General features: G+C 44.2%; 31 non-coding genes across 31 annotated transcripts; all 31 read right to left on the reverse strand.

The window, feature by feature from the left end:
• Positions 1 to 2: 2 nt before the first annotated feature.
• trnak-cuu (transfer RNA lysine (anticodon CUU)) lies at positions 3 to 75 on the reverse strand. Its single transcript has one exon. It is a non-coding gene; the product is annotated as a tRNA-Lys (tRNA).
• A 444-nt stretch (positions 76 to 519) lies between these two features.
• trnak-cuu (transfer RNA lysine (anticodon CUU)) lies at positions 520 to 592 on the reverse strand. The gene has a single exon. It is a non-coding gene; the product is annotated as a tRNA-Lys (tRNA).
• A 444-nt stretch (positions 593 to 1,036) lies between these two features.
• trnak-cuu (transfer RNA lysine (anticodon CUU)) lies at positions 1,037 to 1,109 on the reverse strand. Its single transcript has one exon. It is a non-coding gene; the product is annotated as a tRNA-Lys (tRNA).
• Positions 1,110 to 1,553: 444 nt separating this feature from the next.
• Positions 1,554 to 1,626, reverse strand: trnak-cuu (transfer RNA lysine (anticodon CUU)). The gene has a single exon. It is a non-coding gene; the product is annotated as a tRNA-Lys (tRNA).
• Positions 1,627 to 2,069: 443 nt separating this feature from the next.
• Positions 2,070 to 2,142, reverse strand: trnak-cuu (transfer RNA lysine (anticodon CUU)). Its single transcript has one exon. It is a non-coding gene; the product is annotated as a tRNA-Lys (tRNA).
• Positions 2,143 to 2,586: 444 nt separating this feature from the next.
• trnak-cuu (transfer RNA lysine (anticodon CUU)) lies at positions 2,587 to 2,659 on the reverse strand. Its single transcript has one exon. It is a non-coding gene; the product is annotated as a tRNA-Lys (tRNA).
• A 444-nt stretch (positions 2,660 to 3,103) lies between these two features.
• trnak-cuu (transfer RNA lysine (anticodon CUU)) lies at positions 3,104 to 3,176 on the reverse strand. The gene has a single exon. It is a non-coding gene; the product is annotated as a tRNA-Lys (tRNA).
• Positions 3,177 to 3,620: 444 nt separating this feature from the next.
• trnak-cuu (transfer RNA lysine (anticodon CUU)) lies at positions 3,621 to 3,693 on the reverse strand. Its single transcript has one exon. It is a non-coding gene; the product is annotated as a tRNA-Lys (tRNA).
• Positions 3,694 to 4,137: 444 nt separating this feature from the next.
• Positions 4,138 to 4,210, reverse strand: trnak-cuu (transfer RNA lysine (anticodon CUU)). Its single transcript has one exon. It is a non-coding gene; the product is annotated as a tRNA-Lys (tRNA).
• A 444-nt stretch (positions 4,211 to 4,654) lies between these two features.
• On the reverse strand, positions 4,655 to 4,727 carry trnak-cuu (transfer RNA lysine (anticodon CUU)). Its single transcript has one exon. It is a non-coding gene; the product is annotated as a tRNA-Lys (tRNA).
• Positions 4,728 to 5,171: 444 nt separating this feature from the next.
• Positions 5,172 to 5,244, reverse strand: trnak-cuu (transfer RNA lysine (anticodon CUU)). Its single transcript has one exon. It is a non-coding gene; the product is annotated as a tRNA-Lys (tRNA).
• A 444-nt stretch (positions 5,245 to 5,688) lies between these two features.
• On the reverse strand, positions 5,689 to 5,761 carry trnak-cuu (transfer RNA lysine (anticodon CUU)). Its single transcript has one exon. It is a non-coding gene; the product is annotated as a tRNA-Lys (tRNA).
• A 444-nt stretch (positions 5,762 to 6,205) lies between these two features.
• Positions 6,206 to 6,278, reverse strand: trnak-cuu (transfer RNA lysine (anticodon CUU)). The gene has a single exon. It is a non-coding gene; the product is annotated as a tRNA-Lys (tRNA).
• Positions 6,279 to 6,722: 444 nt separating this feature from the next.
• On the reverse strand, positions 6,723 to 6,795 carry trnak-cuu (transfer RNA lysine (anticodon CUU)). The gene has a single exon. It is a non-coding gene; the product is annotated as a tRNA-Lys (tRNA).
• A 444-nt stretch (positions 6,796 to 7,239) lies between these two features.
• trnak-cuu (transfer RNA lysine (anticodon CUU)) lies at positions 7,240 to 7,312 on the reverse strand. Its single transcript has one exon. It is a non-coding gene; the product is annotated as a tRNA-Lys (tRNA).
• Positions 7,313 to 7,755: 443 nt separating this feature from the next.
• trnak-cuu (transfer RNA lysine (anticodon CUU)) lies at positions 7,756 to 7,828 on the reverse strand. The gene has a single exon. It is a non-coding gene; the product is annotated as a tRNA-Lys (tRNA).
• A 444-nt stretch (positions 7,829 to 8,272) lies between these two features.
• Positions 8,273 to 8,345, reverse strand: trnak-cuu (transfer RNA lysine (anticodon CUU)). Its single transcript has one exon. It is a non-coding gene; the product is annotated as a tRNA-Lys (tRNA).
• Positions 8,346 to 8,788: 443 nt separating this feature from the next.
• Positions 8,789 to 8,861, reverse strand: trnak-cuu (transfer RNA lysine (anticodon CUU)). The gene has a single exon. It is a non-coding gene; the product is annotated as a tRNA-Lys (tRNA).
• A 444-nt stretch (positions 8,862 to 9,305) lies between these two features.
• trnak-cuu (transfer RNA lysine (anticodon CUU)) lies at positions 9,306 to 9,378 on the reverse strand. Its single transcript has one exon. It is a non-coding gene; the product is annotated as a tRNA-Lys (tRNA).
• Positions 9,379 to 9,822: 444 nt separating this feature from the next.
• On the reverse strand, positions 9,823 to 9,895 carry trnak-cuu (transfer RNA lysine (anticodon CUU)). The gene has a single exon. It is a non-coding gene; the product is annotated as a tRNA-Lys (tRNA).
• Positions 9,896 to 10,339: 444 nt separating this feature from the next.
• Positions 10,340 to 10,412, reverse strand: trnak-cuu (transfer RNA lysine (anticodon CUU)). The gene has a single exon. It is a non-coding gene; the product is annotated as a tRNA-Lys (tRNA).
• Positions 10,413 to 10,856: 444 nt separating this feature from the next.
• Positions 10,857 to 10,929, reverse strand: trnak-cuu (transfer RNA lysine (anticodon CUU)). The gene has a single exon. It is a non-coding gene; the product is annotated as a tRNA-Lys (tRNA).
• Positions 10,930 to 11,374: 445 nt separating this feature from the next.
• Positions 11,375 to 11,447, reverse strand: trnak-cuu (transfer RNA lysine (anticodon CUU)). Its single transcript has one exon. It is a non-coding gene; the product is annotated as a tRNA-Lys (tRNA).
• Positions 11,448 to 11,891: 444 nt separating this feature from the next.
• trnak-cuu (transfer RNA lysine (anticodon CUU)) lies at positions 11,892 to 11,964 on the reverse strand. Its single transcript has one exon. It is a non-coding gene; the product is annotated as a tRNA-Lys (tRNA).
• A 444-nt stretch (positions 11,965 to 12,408) lies between these two features.
• On the reverse strand, positions 12,409 to 12,481 carry trnak-cuu (transfer RNA lysine (anticodon CUU)). Its single transcript has one exon. It is a non-coding gene; the product is annotated as a tRNA-Lys (tRNA).
• A 444-nt stretch (positions 12,482 to 12,925) lies between these two features.
• On the reverse strand, positions 12,926 to 12,998 carry trnak-cuu (transfer RNA lysine (anticodon CUU)). The gene has a single exon. It is a non-coding gene; the product is annotated as a tRNA-Lys (tRNA).
• Positions 12,999 to 13,442: 444 nt separating this feature from the next.
• Positions 13,443 to 13,515, reverse strand: trnak-cuu (transfer RNA lysine (anticodon CUU)). The gene has a single exon. It is a non-coding gene; the product is annotated as a tRNA-Lys (tRNA).
• A 444-nt stretch (positions 13,516 to 13,959) lies between these two features.
• On the reverse strand, positions 13,960 to 14,032 carry trnak-cuu (transfer RNA lysine (anticodon CUU)). Its single transcript has one exon. It is a non-coding gene; the product is annotated as a tRNA-Lys (tRNA).
• A 444-nt stretch (positions 14,033 to 14,476) lies between these two features.
• trnak-cuu (transfer RNA lysine (anticodon CUU)) lies at positions 14,477 to 14,549 on the reverse strand. Its single transcript has one exon. It is a non-coding gene; the product is annotated as a tRNA-Lys (tRNA).
• A 443-nt stretch (positions 14,550 to 14,992) lies between these two features.
• Positions 14,993 to 15,065, reverse strand: trnak-cuu (transfer RNA lysine (anticodon CUU)). The gene has a single exon. It is a non-coding gene; the product is annotated as a tRNA-Lys (tRNA).
• A 444-nt stretch (positions 15,066 to 15,509) lies between these two features.
• trnak-cuu (transfer RNA lysine (anticodon CUU)) lies at positions 15,510 to 15,582 on the reverse strand. Its single transcript has one exon. It is a non-coding gene; the product is annotated as a tRNA-Lys (tRNA).
• Between the last annotated feature and the right edge of the window lie 189 nt (positions 15,583 to 15,771).

Genomic DNA, 15,771 nt, shown 5'->3' on the forward strand with positions numbered 1-15,771 from the left:
ACCGCCCAACGTGGGGCTCGAACCCACGACCCTGAGATTAAGAGTCTCATGCTCTACCGACTGAGCTAGCCAGGCACCTCGATGATATTAATGACTTGTTTCGAATATCGAACAGCTCTGTTTGTGCAAAATATGGTGATCAGTGAGAGTGTTTTTAATGGATCCTGTGGTGCAATCGTTAGCGTGTAGTAGTTATACATCAGTATGCATCAAATCGATGACAAGGTTGTGAGTTTGAGCCTCACCAGGAGCAAGTATTTTTCTTGAACACTCTGCTTATCTATTTCTTGTCCAGTAAAGGAGCATTTATTCCAGCCATTTAGGAGGACGTTTCATAAGTAATAGGTATGTCATTGAGATAAAATGTCAGAGAGCAGGCAAAGCTAGGATTCAAATTCATAGTCTTCTGTATCACCAGCTATGCCTGACACTTCAGCAACGCAGGGTGGCAAGCCTGCTCGAAAGTCCAAACGAATGGCGGTTTGCAAAGTGAGTTGGTGCTTCGGCGGAGAAAAGGACCGCCCAACGTGGGGCTCGAACCCACGACCCTGAGATTAAGAGTCTCATGCTCTACCGACTGAGCTAGCCAGGCATCTCAATCGTTTATTGACTTGTTTCGAATATCGAACAGCTCTGTTTGTGCAAAAATATGGTGATCAGTGAGAGTGTTTTTAATGGATCCTGTGGTGCAATCGTTAGCGTGAGGTACTTATACATCAGTATGCATCAAATCGATGACAACGTTGTGAGTTTGAGCCTCACCAGGAGCAAGTATTTTTCTTGAACACTCTGCTCATCTATTTCTTGTCCAGTAAAGGAGCATTTATTCAATCCATTTCGGAGGACGTTTCATAAGTAATAGGTATGTCATTGAGATAAAATGTCAGAGAGCAGGCAAAGCTAGGATTCAAATTCATAGTCTTCTGTATCACCAGCAATGCCTGACACTTCAGCAATGCAGGGTGGCAAGCCTGCTCGAAAGTCGAAACGAATGGCTGTTTGCAAAGTGAGTTGGTTCTTCGGCAGAGAAAAGGAGCGCCCAACGTGGGGCTCGAACCCACGACCCTGAGATTAAGAGTCTCATGCTCTACCGACTGAGCTAGCCAGGCACCTCGATGATATTAATGACTTGTTTCGAATATCGAACAGCTCTGTTTGTGCAAAATATGGTGATCAGTGAGAGTGTTTTTAATGGATCCTGTGGTGCAATCGTTAGCGTGTAGTAGTTATACATCAGTATGCATCAAATCGATGACAAGGTTGTGAGTTTGAGCCTCACCAGGAGCAAGTATTTTTCTTGAACACTCTGCTTATCTATTTCTTGTCCAGTAAAGGAGCATTTATTCCAGCCATTTAGGAGGACGTTTCATAAGTAATAGGTATGTCATTGAGATAAAATGTCAGAGAGCAGGCAAAGCTAGGATTCAAATTCATAGTCTTCTGTATCACCAGCTATGCCTGACACTTCAGCAACGCAGGGTGGCAAGCCTGCTCGAAAGTCCAAACGAATGGCTGTTTGCAAAGTGAGTTGGTGCTTCGGCGGAGAAAAGGACCGCCCAACGTGGGGCTCGAACCCACGACCCTGAGATTAAGAGTCTCATGCTCTACCGACTGAGCTAGCCAGGCATCTCAATAGTTTATTGACTTGTTTCGAATATCGAACAGCTCTGTTTGTGCAAAATATGGTGATCAGTGAGAGTGTTTTTAATGGATCCTGTGGTGCAATCGTTAGCGTGTAGTAGTTATACATCAGTATGCATCAAATCGATGACAAGGTTGTGAGTTTGAGCCTCACCAGGAGCAAGTATTTTTCTTGAACACTCTGCTTATCTATTTCTTGTCCAGTAAAGGAGCATTTATTCCAGCCATTTAGGAGGACGTTTCATAAGTAATAGGTATGTCATTGAGATAAAATGTCAGAGAGCAGGCAAAGCTAGGATTCAAATTCATAGTCTTCTGTATCACCAGCAATGCCTGACACTTCAGCAATGCAGGGTGGCAAGCCTGCTCGAAAGTCCAAACGAATGGCTGTTTGCAAAGTGAGTTGGTGCTTCGGCGGAGAAAAGGACCGCCCAACGTGGGGCTCGAACCCACGACCCTGAGATTAAGAGTCTCATGCTCTACCGACTGAGCTAGCCAGGCACCTCGATGATATTAATGACTTGTTTCGAATATCGAACAGCTCTGTTTGTGCAAAATATGGTGATCAGTGAGAGTGTTTTTAATGGATCCTGTGGTGCAATCGTTAGCGTGTAGTAGTTATACATCAGTATGCATCAAATCGATGACAAGGTTGTGAGTTTGAGCCTCACCAGGAGCAAGTATTTTTCTTGAACACTCTGCTTATCTATTTCTTGTCCAGTAAAGGAGCATTTATTCCAGCCATTTAGGAGGACGTTTCATAAGTAATAGGTATGTCATTGAGATAAAATGTCAGAGAGCAGGCAAAGCTAGGATTCAAATTCATAGTCTTCTGTATCACCAGCTATGCCTGACACTTCAGCAACGCAGGGTGGCAAGCCTGCTCGAAAGTCCAAACGAATGGCGGTTTGCAAAGTGAGTTGGTGCTTCGGCGGAGAAAAGGATCACCCAACGTGGGGCTCGAACCCACGACCCTGAGATTAAGAGTCTCATGCTCTACCGACTGAGCTAGCCAGGCATCTCAATCGTTTATTGACTTGTTTCGAATATCGAACAGCTCTGTTTGTGCAAATATATGGTGATCAGTGAGAGTGTTTTTAATGGATCCTGTGGTGCAATCGTTAGCGTGAGGTACTTATACATCAGTATGCATCAAATCGATGACAACGTTGTGAGTTTGAGCCTCACCAGGAGCAAGTATTTTTCTTGAACACTCTGCTCATCTATTTCTTGTCCAGTAAAGGAGCATTTATTCAATCCATTTCGGAGGACGTTTCATAAGTAATAGGTATGTCATTGAGATAAAATGTCAGAGAGCAGGCAAAGCTAGGATTCAAATTCATAGTCTTCTGTATCACCAGCAATGCCTGACACTTCAGCAATGCAGTGTGGCAAGCCTGCTCGAAAGTCCAAACGAATGGCTGTTTGCAAAGTGAGTTGGTTCTTCGGCAGAGAAAAGGAGCGCCCAACGTGGGGCTCGAACCCACGACCCTGAGATTAAGAGTCTCATGCTCTACCGACTGAGCTAGCCAGGCACCTCGATGATATTTATGACTTGTTTCGAATATCGAACAGCTCTGTTTGTGCAAAATATGGTGATCAGTGAGAGTGTTTTTAATGGATCCTGTGGTGCAATCGTTAGCGTGTAGTAGTTATACATCAGTATGCATCAAATCGATGACAAGGTTGTGAGTTTGAGCCTCACCAGGAGCAAGTATTTTTCTTGAACACTCTGCTTATCTATTTCTTGTCCAGTAAAGGAGCATTTATTCCAGCCATTTAGGAGGACGTTTCATAAGTAATAGGTATGTCATTGAGATAAAATGTCAGAGAGCAGGCAAAGCTAGGATTCAAATTCATAGTCTTCTGTATCACCAGCTATGCCTGACACTTCAGCAACGCAGGGTGGCAAGCCTGCTCGAAAGTCCAAACGAATGGCTGTTTGCAAAGTGAGTTGGTGCTTCGGCGGAGAAAAGGACCGCCCAACGTGGGGCTCGAACCCACGACCCTGAGATTAAGAGTCTCATGCTCTACCGACTGAGCTAGCCAGGCACCTCGATGATATTAATGACTTGTTTCGAATATCGAACAGCTCTGTTTGTGCAAAATATGGTGATCAGTGAGAGTGTTTTTAATGGATCCTGTGGTGCAATCGTTAGCGTGTAGTAGTTATACATCAGTATGCATCAAATCGATGACAAGGTTGTGAGTTTGAGCCTCACCAGGAGCAAGTATTTTTCTTGAACACTCTGCTTATCTATTTCTTGTCCAGTAAAGGAGCATTTATTCCAGCCATTTAGGAGGACGTTTCATAAGTAATAGGTATGTCATTGAGATAAAATGTCAGAGAGCAGGCAAAGCTAGGATTCAAATTCATAGTCTTCTGTATCACCAGCTATGCCTGACACTTCAGCAACGCAGGGTGGCAAGCCTGCTCGAAAGTCCAAACGAATGGCGGTTTGCAAAGTGAGTTGGTGCTTCGGCGGAGAAAAGGATCACCCAACGTGGGGCTCGAACCCACGACCCTGAGATTAAGAGTCTCATGCTCTACCGACTGAGCTAGCCAGGCATCTCAATCGTTTATTGACTTGTTTCGAATATCGAACAGCTCTGTTTGTGCAAATATATGGTGATCAGTGAGAGTGTTTTTAATGGATCCTGTGGTGCAATCGTTAGCGTGAGGTACTTATACATCAGTATGCATCAAATCGATGACAACGTTGTGAGTTTGAGCCTCACCAGGAGCAAGTATTTTTCTTGAACACTCTGCTCATCTATTTCTTGTCCAGTAAAGGAGCATTTATTCAATCCATTTCGGAGGACGTTTCATAAGTAATAGGTATGTCATTGAGATAAAATGTCAGAGAGCAGGCAAAGCTAGGATTCAAATTCATAGTCTTCTGTATCACCAGCAATGCCTGACACTTCAGCAATGCAGTGTGGCAAGCCTGCTCGAAAGTCCAAACGAATGGCTGTTTGCAAAGTGAGTTGGTTCTTCGGCAGAGAAAAGGAGCGCCCAACGTGGGGCTCGAACCCACGACCCTGAGATTAAGAGTCTCATGCTCTACCGACTGAGCTAGCCAGGCACCTCGATGATATTTATGACTTGTTTCGAATATCGAACAGCTCTGTTTGTGCAAAATATGGTGATCAGTGAGAGTGTTTTTAATGGATCCTGTGGTGCAATCGTTAGCGTGTAGTAGTTATACATCAGTATGCATCAAATCGATGACAAGGTTGTGAGTTTGAGCCTCACCAGGAGCAAGTATTTTTCTTGAACACTCTGCTTATCTATTTCTTGTCCAGTAAAGGAGCATTTATTCCAGCCATTTAGGAGGACGTTTCATAAGTAATAGGTATGTCATTGAGATAAAATGTCAGAGAGCAGGCAAAGCTAGGATTCAAATTCATAGTCTTCTGTATCACCAGCTATGCCTGACACTTCAGCAACGCAGGGTGGCAAGCCTGCTCGAAAGTCCAAACGAATGGCTGTTTGCAAAGTGAGTTGGTTCTTCGGCGGAGAAAAGGACCGCCCAACGTGGGGCTCGAACCCACGACCCTGAGATTAAGAGTCTCATGCTCTACCGACTGAGCTAGCCAGGCACCTCGATGATATTAATGACTTGTTTCGAATATCGAACAGCTCTGTTTGTGCAAAATATGGTGATCAGTGAGAGTGTTTTTAATGGATCCTGTGGTGCAATCGTTAGCGTGTAGTAGTTATACATCAGTATGCATCAAATCGATGACAAGGTTGTGAGTTTGAGCCTCACCAGGAGCAAGTATTTTTCTTGAACACTCTGCTTATCTATTTCTTGTCCAGTAAAGGAGCATTTATTCAATCCATTTCGGAGGACGTTTCATAAGTAATAGGTATGTCATTGAGATAAAATGTCAGAGAGCAGGCAAAGCTAGGATTCAAATTCATAGTCTTCTGTATCACCAGCAATGCCTGACACTTCAGCAATGCAGGGTGGCAAGCCTGCTCGAAAGTCGAAACGAATGGCTGTTTGCAAAGTGAGTTGGTGCTTCGGCGGAGAAAAGGACCGCCCAACGTGGGGCTCGAACCCACGACCCTGAGATTAAGAGTCTCATGCTCTACCGACTGAGCTAGCCAGGCACCTCGATGATATTAATGACTTGTTTCGAATATCGAACAGCTCTGTTTGTGCAAAATATGGTGATCAGTGAGAGTGTTTTTAATGGATCCTGTGGTGCAATCGTTAGCGTGTAGTAGTTATACATCAGTATGCATCAAATCGATGACAAGGTTGTGAGTTTGAGCCTCACCAGGAGCAAGTATTTTTCTTGAACACTCTGCTTATCTATTTCTTGTCCAGTAAAGGAGCATTTATTCCAGCCATTTAGGAGGACGTTTCATAAGTAATAGGTATGTCATTGAGATAAAATGTCAGAGAGCAGGCAAAGCTAGGATTCAAATTCATAGTCTTCTGTATCACCAGCTATGCCTGACACTTCAGCAACGCAGGGTGGCAAGCCTGCTCGAAAGTCCAAACGAATGGCGGTTTGCAAAGTGAGTTGGTGCTTCGGCGGAGAAAAGGACCGCCCAACGTGGGGCTCGAACCCACGACCCTGAGATTAAGAGTCTCATGCTCTACCGACTGAGCTAGCCAGGCATCTCAATCGTTTATTGACTTGTTTCGAATATCGAACAGCTCTGTTTGTGCAAAAATATGGTGATCAGTGAGAGTGTTTTTAATGGATCCTGTGGTGCAATCGTTAGCGTGAGGTACTTATACATCAGTATGCATCAAATCGATGACAACGTTGTGAGTTTGAGCCTCACCAGGAGCAAGTATTTTTCTTGAACACTCTGCTCATCTATTTCTTGTCCAGTAAAGGAGCATTTATTCAATCCATTTCGGAGGACGTTTCATAAGTAATAGGTATGTCATTGAGATAAAATGTCAGAGAGCAGGCAAAGCTAGGATTCAAATTCATAGTCTTCTGTATCACCAGCAATGCCTGACACTTCAGCAATGCAGGGTGGCAAGCCTGCTCGAAAGTCCAAACGAATGGCTGTTTGCAAAGTGAGTTGGTTCTTCGGCAGAGAAAAGGAGCGCCCAACGTGGGGCTCGAACCCACGACCCTGAGATTAAGAGTCTCATGCTCTACCGACTGAGCTAGCCAGGAACCTCGATGATATTAATGACTTGTTTCGAATATCGAACAGCTCTGTTTGTGCAAAATATGGTGATCAGTGAGAGTGTTTTTAATGGATCCTGTGGTGCAATCGTTAGCGTGTAGTAGTTATACATCAGTATGCATCAAATCGATGACAAGGTTGTGAGTTTGAGCCTCACCAGGAGCAAGTATTTTTCTTGAACACTCTGCTTATCTATTTCTTGTCCAGTAAAGGAGCATTTATTCCAGCCATTTAGGAGGACGTTTCATAAGTAATAGGTATGTCATTGAGATAAAATGTCAGAGAGCAGGCAAAGCTAGGATTCAAATTCATAGTCTTCTGTATCACCAGCTATGCCTGACACTTCAGCAACGCAGGGTGGCAAGCCTGCTCGAAAGTCCAAACGAATGGCTGTTTGCAAAGTGAGTTGGTGCTTCGGCGGAGAAAAGGACCGCCCAACGTGGGGCTCGAACCCACGACCCTGAGATTAAGAGTCTCATGCTCTACCGACTGAGCTAGCCAGGCATCTCAATAGTTTATTGACTTGTTTCGAATATCGAACAGCTCTGTTTGTGCAAAATATGGTGATCAGTGAGAGTGTTTTTAATGGATCCTGTGGTGCAATCGTTAGCGTGTAGTACTTATACATCAGTATGCATCAAATCGATGACAAGGTTGTGAGTTTGAGCCTCACCAGGAGCAAGTATTTTTCTTGAACACTCTGCTCATCTATTTCTTGTCCAGTAAAGGAGCATTTATTCAATCCATTTCGGAGGACGTTTCATAAGTAATAGGTATGTCATTGAGATAAAATGTCAGAGAGCAGGCAAAGCTAGGATTCAAATTCATAGTCTTCTGTATCACCAGCAATGCCTGACACTTCAGCAATGCAGGGTGGCAAGCCTGCTCGAAAGTCCAAACGAATGGCTGTTTGCAAAGTGAGTTGGTTCTTCGGCAGAGAAAAGGAGCGCCCAACGTGGGGCTCGAACCCACGACCCTGAGATTAAGAGTCTCATGCTCTACCGACTGAGCTAGCCAGGCACCTCGATGATATTAATGACTTGTTTCGAATATCGAACAGCTCTGTTTGTGCAAAATATGGTGATCAGTGAGAGTGTTTTTAATGGATCCTGTGGTGCAATCGTTAGCGTGTAGTAGTTATACATCAGTATGCATCAAATCGATGACAAGGTTGTGAGTTTGAGCCTCACCAGGAGCAAGTATTTTTCTTGAACACTCTGCTTATCTATTTCTTGTCCAGTAAAGGAGCATTTATTCCAGCCATTTAGGAGGACGTTTCATAAGTAATAGGTATGTCATTGAGATAAAATGTCAGAGAGCAGGCAAAGCTAGGATTCAAATTCATAGTCTTCTGTATCACCAGCTATGCCTGACACTTCAGCAACGCAGGGTGGCAAGCCTGCTCGAAAGTCCAAACGAATGGCTGTTTGCAAAGTGAGTTGGTGCTTCGGCGGAGAAAAGGACCGCCCAACGTGGGGCTCGAACCCACGACCCTGAGATTAAGAGTCTCATGCTCTACCGACTGAGCTAGCCAGGCATCTCAATAGTTTATTGACTTGGTTCGAATATCGAACAGCTCTGTTTGTGCAAAATATGGTGATCAGTGAGAGTGTTTTTAATGGATCCTGTGGTGCAATCGTTAGCGTGTAGTAGTTATACATCAGTATGCATCAAATCGATGACAAGGTTGTGAGTTTGAGCCTCACCAGGAGCAAGTATTTTTCTTGAACACTCTGCTTATCTATTTCTTGTCCAGTAAAGGAGCATTTATTCCAGCCATTTAGGAGGACGTTTCATAAGTAATAGGTATGTCATTGAGATAAAATGTCAGAGAGCAGGCAAAGCTAGGATTCAAATTCATAGTCTTCTGTATCACCAGCAATGCCTGACACTTCAGCAATGCAGGGTGGCAAGCCTGCTCGAAAGTCCAAACGAATGGCTGTTTGCAAAGTGAGTTGGTGCTTCGGCGGAGAAAAGGACCGCCCAACGTGGGGCTCGAACCCACGACCCTGAGATTAAGAGTCTCATGCTCTACCGACTGAGCTAGCCAGGCACCTCGATGATATTAATGACTTGTTTCGAATATCGAACAGCTCTGTTTGTGCAAAATATGGTGATCAGTGAGAGTGTTTTTAATGGATCCTGTGGTGCAATCGTTAGCGTGTAGTAGTTATACATCAGTATGCATCAAATCGATGACAAGGTTGTGAGTTTGAGCCTCACCAGGAGCAAGTATTTTTCTTGAACACTCTGCTTATCTATTTCTTGTCCAGTAAAGGAGCATTTATTCCAGCCATTTAGGAGGACGTTTCATAAGTAATAGGTATGTCATTGAGATAAAATGTCAGAGAGCAGGCAAAGCTAGGATTCAAATTCATAGTCTTCTGTATCACCAGCTATGCCTGACACTTCAGCAACGCAGGGTGGCAAGCCTGCTCGAAAGTCCAAACGAATGGCGGTTTGCAAAGTGAGTTGGTGCTTCGGCGGAGAAAAGGACCGCCCAACGTGGGGCTCGAACCCACGACCCTGAGATTAAGAGTCTCATGCTCTACCGACTGAGCTAGCCAGGCATCTCAATCGTTTATTGACTTGTTTCGAATATCGAACAGCTCTGTTTGTGCAAATATATGGTGATCAGTGAGAGTGTTTTTAATGGATCCTGTGGTGCAATCGTTAGCGTGAGGTACTTATACATCAGTATGCATCAAATCGATGACAACGTTGTGAGTTTGAGCCTCACCAGGAGCAAGTATTTTTCTTGAACACTCTGCTCATCTATTTCTTGTCCAGTAAAGGAGCATTTATTCAATCCATTTCGGAGGACGTTTCATAAGTAATAGGTATGTCATTGAGATAAAATGTCAGAGAGCAGGCAAAGCTAGGATTCAAATTCATAGTCTTCTGTATCACCAGCAATGCCTGACACTTCAGCAATGCAGGGTGGCAAGCCTGCTCGAAAGTCCAAACGAATGGCTGTTTGCAAAGTGAGTTGGTTCTTCGGCAGAGAAAAGGAGCGCCCAACGTGGGGCTCGAACCCACGACCCTGAGATTAAGAGTCTCATGCTCTACCGACTGAGCTAGCCAGGCACCTCGATGATATTAATGACTTGTTTCGAATATCGAACAGCTCTGTTTGTGCAAAATATGGTGATCAGTGAGAGTGTTTTTAATGGATCCTGTGGTGCAATCGTTAGCGTGTAGTAGTTATACATCAGTATGCATCAAATCGATGACAAGGTTGTGAGTTTGAGCCTCACCAGGAGCAAGTATTTTTCTTGAACACTCTGCTTATCTATTTCTTGTCCAGTAAAGGAGCATTTATTCCAGCCATTTAGGAGGACGTTTCATAAGTAATAGGTATGTCATTGAGATAAAATGTCAGAGAGCAGGCAAAGCTAGGATTCAAATTCATAGTCTTCTGTATCACCAGCTATGCCTGACACTTCAGCAACGCAGGGTGGCAAGCCTGCTCGAAAGTCCAAACGAATGGCTGTTTGCAAAGTGAGTTGGTGCTTCGGCGGAGAAAAGGACCGCCCAACGTGGGGCTCGAACCCACGACCCTGAGATTAAGAGTCTCATGCTCTACCGACTGAGCTAGCCAGGCACCTCGATGATATTAATGACTTGTTTCGAATATCGAACAGCTCTGTTTGTGCAAAATATGGTGATCAGTGAGAGTGTTTTTAATGGATCCTGTGGTGCAATCGTTAGCGTGTAGTAGTTATACATCAGTATGCATCAAATCGATGACAAGGTTGTGAGTTTGAGCCTCACCAGGAGCAAGTATTTTTCTTGAACACTCTGCTTATCTATTTCTTGTCCAGTAAAGGAGCATTTATTCCAGCCATTTAGGAGGACGTTTCATAAGTAATAGGTATGTCATTGAGATAAAATGTCAGAGAGCAGGCAAAGCTAGGATTCAAATTCATAGTCTTCTGTATCACCAGCAATGCCTGACACTTCAGCAATGCAGGGTGGCAAGCCTGCTCGAAAGTCGAAACGAATGGCTGTTTGCAAAGTGAGTTGGTGCTTCGGCGGAGAAAAGGACCGCCCAACGTGGGGCTCGAACCCACGACCCTGAGATTAAGAGTCTCATGCTCTACCGACTGAGCTAGCCAGGCACCTCGATGATATTAATGACTTGTTTCGAATATCGAACAGCTCTGTTTGTGCAAAAATATGGTGATCAGTGAGAGTGTTTTTAATGGATCCTGTGGTGCAATCGTTAGCGTGTAGTAGTTATACATCAGTATGCATCAAATCGATGACAAGGTTGTGAGTTTGAGCCTCACCAGGAGCAAGTATTTTTCTTGAACACTCTGCTTATCTATTTCTTGTCCAGTAAAGGAGCATTTATTCCAGCCATTTAGGAGGACGTTTCATAAGTAATAGGTATGTCATTGAGATAAAATGTCAGAGAGCAGGCAAAGCTAGGATTCAAATTCATAGTCTTCTGTATCACCAGCAATGCCTGACACTTCAGCAATGCAGGGTGGCAAGCCTGCTCGAAAGTCCAAACGAATGGCTGTTTGCAAAGTGAGTTGGTTCTTCGGCAGAGAAAAGGAGCGCCCAACGTGGGGCTCGAACCCACGACCCTGAGATTAAGAGTCTCATGCTCTACCGACTGAGCTAGCCAGGCACCTCGATGATATTTATGACTTGTTTCGAATATCGAACAGCTCTGTTTGTGCAAAATATGGTGATCAGTGAGAGTGTTTTTAATGGATCCTGTGGTGCAATCGTTAGCGTGTAGTAGTTATACATCAGTATGCATCAAATCGATGACAAGGTTGTGAGTTTGAGCCTCACCAGGAGCAAGTATTTTTCTTGAACACTCTGCTTATCTATTTCTTGTCCAGTAAAGGAGCATTTATTCCAGCCATTTAGGAGGACGTTTCATAAGTAATAGGTATGTCATTGAGATAAAATGTCAGAGAGCAGGCAAAGCTAGGATTCAAATTCATAGTCTTCTGTATCACCAGCAATGCCTGACACTTCAGCAATGCAGGGTGGCAAGCCTGCTCGAAAGTCCAAACGAATGGCTGTTTGCAAAGTGAGTTGGTGCTTCGGCGGAGAAAAGGACCGCCCAACGTGGGGCTCGAACCCACGACCCTGAGATTAAGAGTCTCATGCTCTACCGACTGAGCTAGCCAGGCACCTCGATGATATTAATGACTTGTTTCGAATATCGAACAGCTCTGTTTGTGCAAAATATGGTGATCAGTGAGAGTGTTTTTAATGGATCCTGTGGTGCAATCGTTAGCGTGTAGTAGTTATACATCAGTATGCATCAAATCGATGACAAGGTTGTGAGTTTGAGCCTCACCAGGAGCAAGTATTTTTCTTGAACACTCTGCTTATCTATTTCTTGTCCAGTAAAGGAGCATTTATTCCAGCCATTTAGGAGGACGTTTCATAAGTAATAGGTATGTCATTGAGATAAAATGTCAGAGAGCAGGCAAAGCTAGGATTCAAATTCATAGTCTTCTGTATCACCAGCAATGCCTGACACTTCAGCAATGCAGGGTGGCAAGCCTGCTCGAAAGTCCAAACGAATGGCTGTTTGCAAAGTGAGTTGGTGCTTCGGCGGAGAAAAGGACCGCCCAACGTGGGGCTCGAACCCACGACCCTGAGATTAAGAGTCTCATGCTCTACCGACTGAGCTAGCCAGGCACCTCGATGATATTAATGACTTGTTTCGAATATCGAACAGCTCTGTTTGTGCAAAATATGGTGATCAGTGAGAGTGTTTTTAATGGATCCTGTGGTGCAATCGTTAGCGTGTAGTAGTTATACATCAGTATGCATCAAATCGATGACAAGGTTGTGAGTTTGAGCCTCACCAGGAGCAAGTATTTTTCTTGAACACTCTGCTTATCTATTTCTTGTCCAGTAAAGGAGCATTTATTCCAGCCATTTAGGAGGACGTTTCATAAGTAATAGGTATGTCATTGAGATAAAATGTCAGAGAGCAGGCAAAGCTAGGATTCAAATTCATAGTCTTCTGTATCACCAGCAATGCCTGACACTTCAGCAATGCAGGGTGGCAAGCCTGCTCGAAAGTCCAAACGAATGGCTGTTTGCAAAGTGAGTTGGTTCTTCGGCAGAGAAAAGGAGCGCCCAACGTGGGGCTCGAACCCACGACCCTGAGATTAAGAGTCTCATGCTCTACCGACTGAGCTAGCCAGGCACCTCGATGATATTAATGACTTGTTTCGAATATCGAACAGCTCTGTTTGTGCAAAATATGGTGATCAGTGAGAGTGTTTTTAATGGATCCTGTGGTGCAATCGTTAGCGTGTAGTAGTTATACATCAGTATGCATCAAATCGATGACAAGGTTGTGAGTTTGAGCCTCACCAGGAGCAAGTATTTTTCTTGAACACTCTGCTTATCTATTTCTTGTCCAGTAAAGGAGCATTTATTCCAGCCATTTAGGAGGACGTTTCATAAGTAATAGGTATGTCATTGAGATAAAATGTCAGAGAGCAGGCAAAGCTAGGATTCAAATTCATAGTCTTCTGTATCACCAGCAATGCCTGACACTTCAGCAATGCAGGGTGGCAAGCCTGCTCGAAAGTCCAAACGAATGGCTGTTTGCAAAGTGAGTTGGTGCTTCGGCGGAGAAAAGGACCGCCCAACGTGGGGCTCGAACCCACGACCCTGAGATTAAGAGTCTCATGCTCTACCGACTGAGCTAGCCAGGCACCTCGATGATATTAATGACTTGTTTCGAATATCGAACAGCTCTGTTTGTGCAAAATATGGTGATCAGTGAGAGTGTTTTTAATGGATCCTGTGGTGCAATCGTTAGCGTGTAGTAGTTATACATCAGTATGCATCAAATCGATGACAAGGTTGTGAGTTTGAGCCTCACCAGGAGCAAGTATTTTTCTTGAACACTCTGCTTATCTATTTCTTGTCCAGTAAAGGAGCATTTATTCCAGCCATTTAGGAGGACGTTTCATAAGTAATAGGTATGTCATTGAGATAAAATGTCAGAGAGCAGGCAAAGCTAGGATTCAAATTCATAGTCTTCTGTATCACCAGCAATGCCTGACACTTCAGCAATGCAGGGTGGCAAGCCTGCTCGAAAGTCCAAACGAATGGCTGTTTGCAAAGTGAGTTGGTGCTTCGGCGGAGAAAAGGACCGCCCAACGTGGGGCTCGAACCCACGACCCTGAGATTAAGAGTCTCATGCTCTACCGACTGAGCTAGCCAGGCACCTCGATGATATTAATGACTTGTTTCGAATATCGAACAGCTCTGTTTGTGCAAAATATGGTGATCAGTGAGAGTGTTTTTAATGGATCCTGTGGTGCAATCGTTAGCGTGTAGTAGTTATACATCAGTATGCATCAAATCGATGACAAGGTTGTGAGTTTGAGCCTCACCAGGAGCAAGTATTTTTCTTGAACACTCTGCTTATCTATTTCTTGTCCAGTAAAGGAGCATTTATTCCAGCCATTTAGGAGGACGTTTCATAAGTAATAGGTATGTCATTGAGATAAAATGTCAGAGAGCAGGCAAAGCTAGGATTCAAATTCATAGTCTTCTGTATCACCAGCTATGCCTGACACTTCAGCAACGCAGGGTGGCAAGCCTGCTCGAAAGTCCAAACGAATGGCTGTTTGCAAAGTGAGTTGGTGCTTCGGCGGAGAAAAGGACCGCCCAACGTGGGGCTCGAACCCACGACCCTGAGATTAAGAGTCTCATGCTCTACCGACTGAGCTAGCCAGGCATCTCAATAGTTTATTGACTTGGTTCGAATATCGAACAGCTCTGTTTGTGCAAAATATGGTGATCAGTGAGAGTGTTTTTAATGGATCCTGTGGTGCAATCGTTAGCGTGTAGTAGTTATACATCAGTATGCATCAAATCGATGACAAGGTTGTGAGTTTGAGCCTCACCAGGAGCAAGTATTTTTCTTGAACACTCTGCTTATCTATTTCTTGTCCAGTAAAGGAGCATTTATTCCAGCCATTTAGGAGGACGTTTCATAAGTAATAGGTATGTCATTGAGATAAAATGTCAGAGAGCAGGCAAAGCTAGGATTCAAATTCATAGTCTTCTGTATCACCAGCAATGCCTGACACTTCAGCAATGCAGGGTGGCAAGCCTGCTCGAAAGTCGAAACGAATGGCTGTTTGCAAAGTGAGTTGGTTCTTCGGCAGAGAAAAGGAGCGCCCAACGTGGGGCTCGAACCCACGACCCTGAGATTAAGAGTCTCATGCTCTACCGACTGAGCTAGCCAGGCACCTCGATGATATTAATGACTTGTTTCGAATATCGAACAGCTCTGTTTGTGCAAAATATGGTGATCAGTGAGAGTGTTTTTAATGGATCCTGTGGTGCAATCGTTAGCGTGTAGTAGTTATACATCAGTATGCATCAAATCGATGACAAGGTTGTGAGTTTGAGCCTCACCAGGAGCAAGTATTTTTCTTGAACACTCTGCTTATCTATTTCTTGTCCAGTAAAGGAGCATTTATTCCAGCCATTTAGGAGGACGTTTCATAAGTAATAGGTATGTCATTGAGATAAAATGTCAGAGAGCAGGCAAAGCTAGGATTCAAATTCATAGTCTTCTGTATCACCAGCTATGCCTGACACTTCAGCAACGCAGGGTGGCAAGCCTGCTCGAAAGTCCAAACGAATGGCTGTTTGCAAAGTGAGTTGGTGCTTCGGCGGAGAAAAGGACCGCCCAACGTGGGGCTCGAACCCACGACCCTGAGATTAAGAGTCTCATGCTCTACCGACTGAGCTAGCCAGGCATCTCAATAGTTTATTGACTTGGTTCGAATATCGAACAGCTCTGTTTGTGCAAAATATGGTGATCAGTGAGAGTGTTTTTAATGGATCCTGTGGTGCAATCGTTAGCGTGTAGTAGTTATACATCAGTATGCATCAAATCGATGACAAGGTTGTGAGTTTGAGCCTCACCAGGAGCAAGTATTTTTCTT

This window comes from Salmo salar, chromosome 12 (genome assembly GCF_965601325.2).
Source record: "Salmo salar chromosome 12, fSalSal1, whole genome shotgun sequence".
NCBI classification, from domain to species: domain Eukaryota; kingdom Metazoa; phylum Chordata; class Actinopteri; order Salmoniformes; family Salmonidae; genus Salmo; species Salmo salar.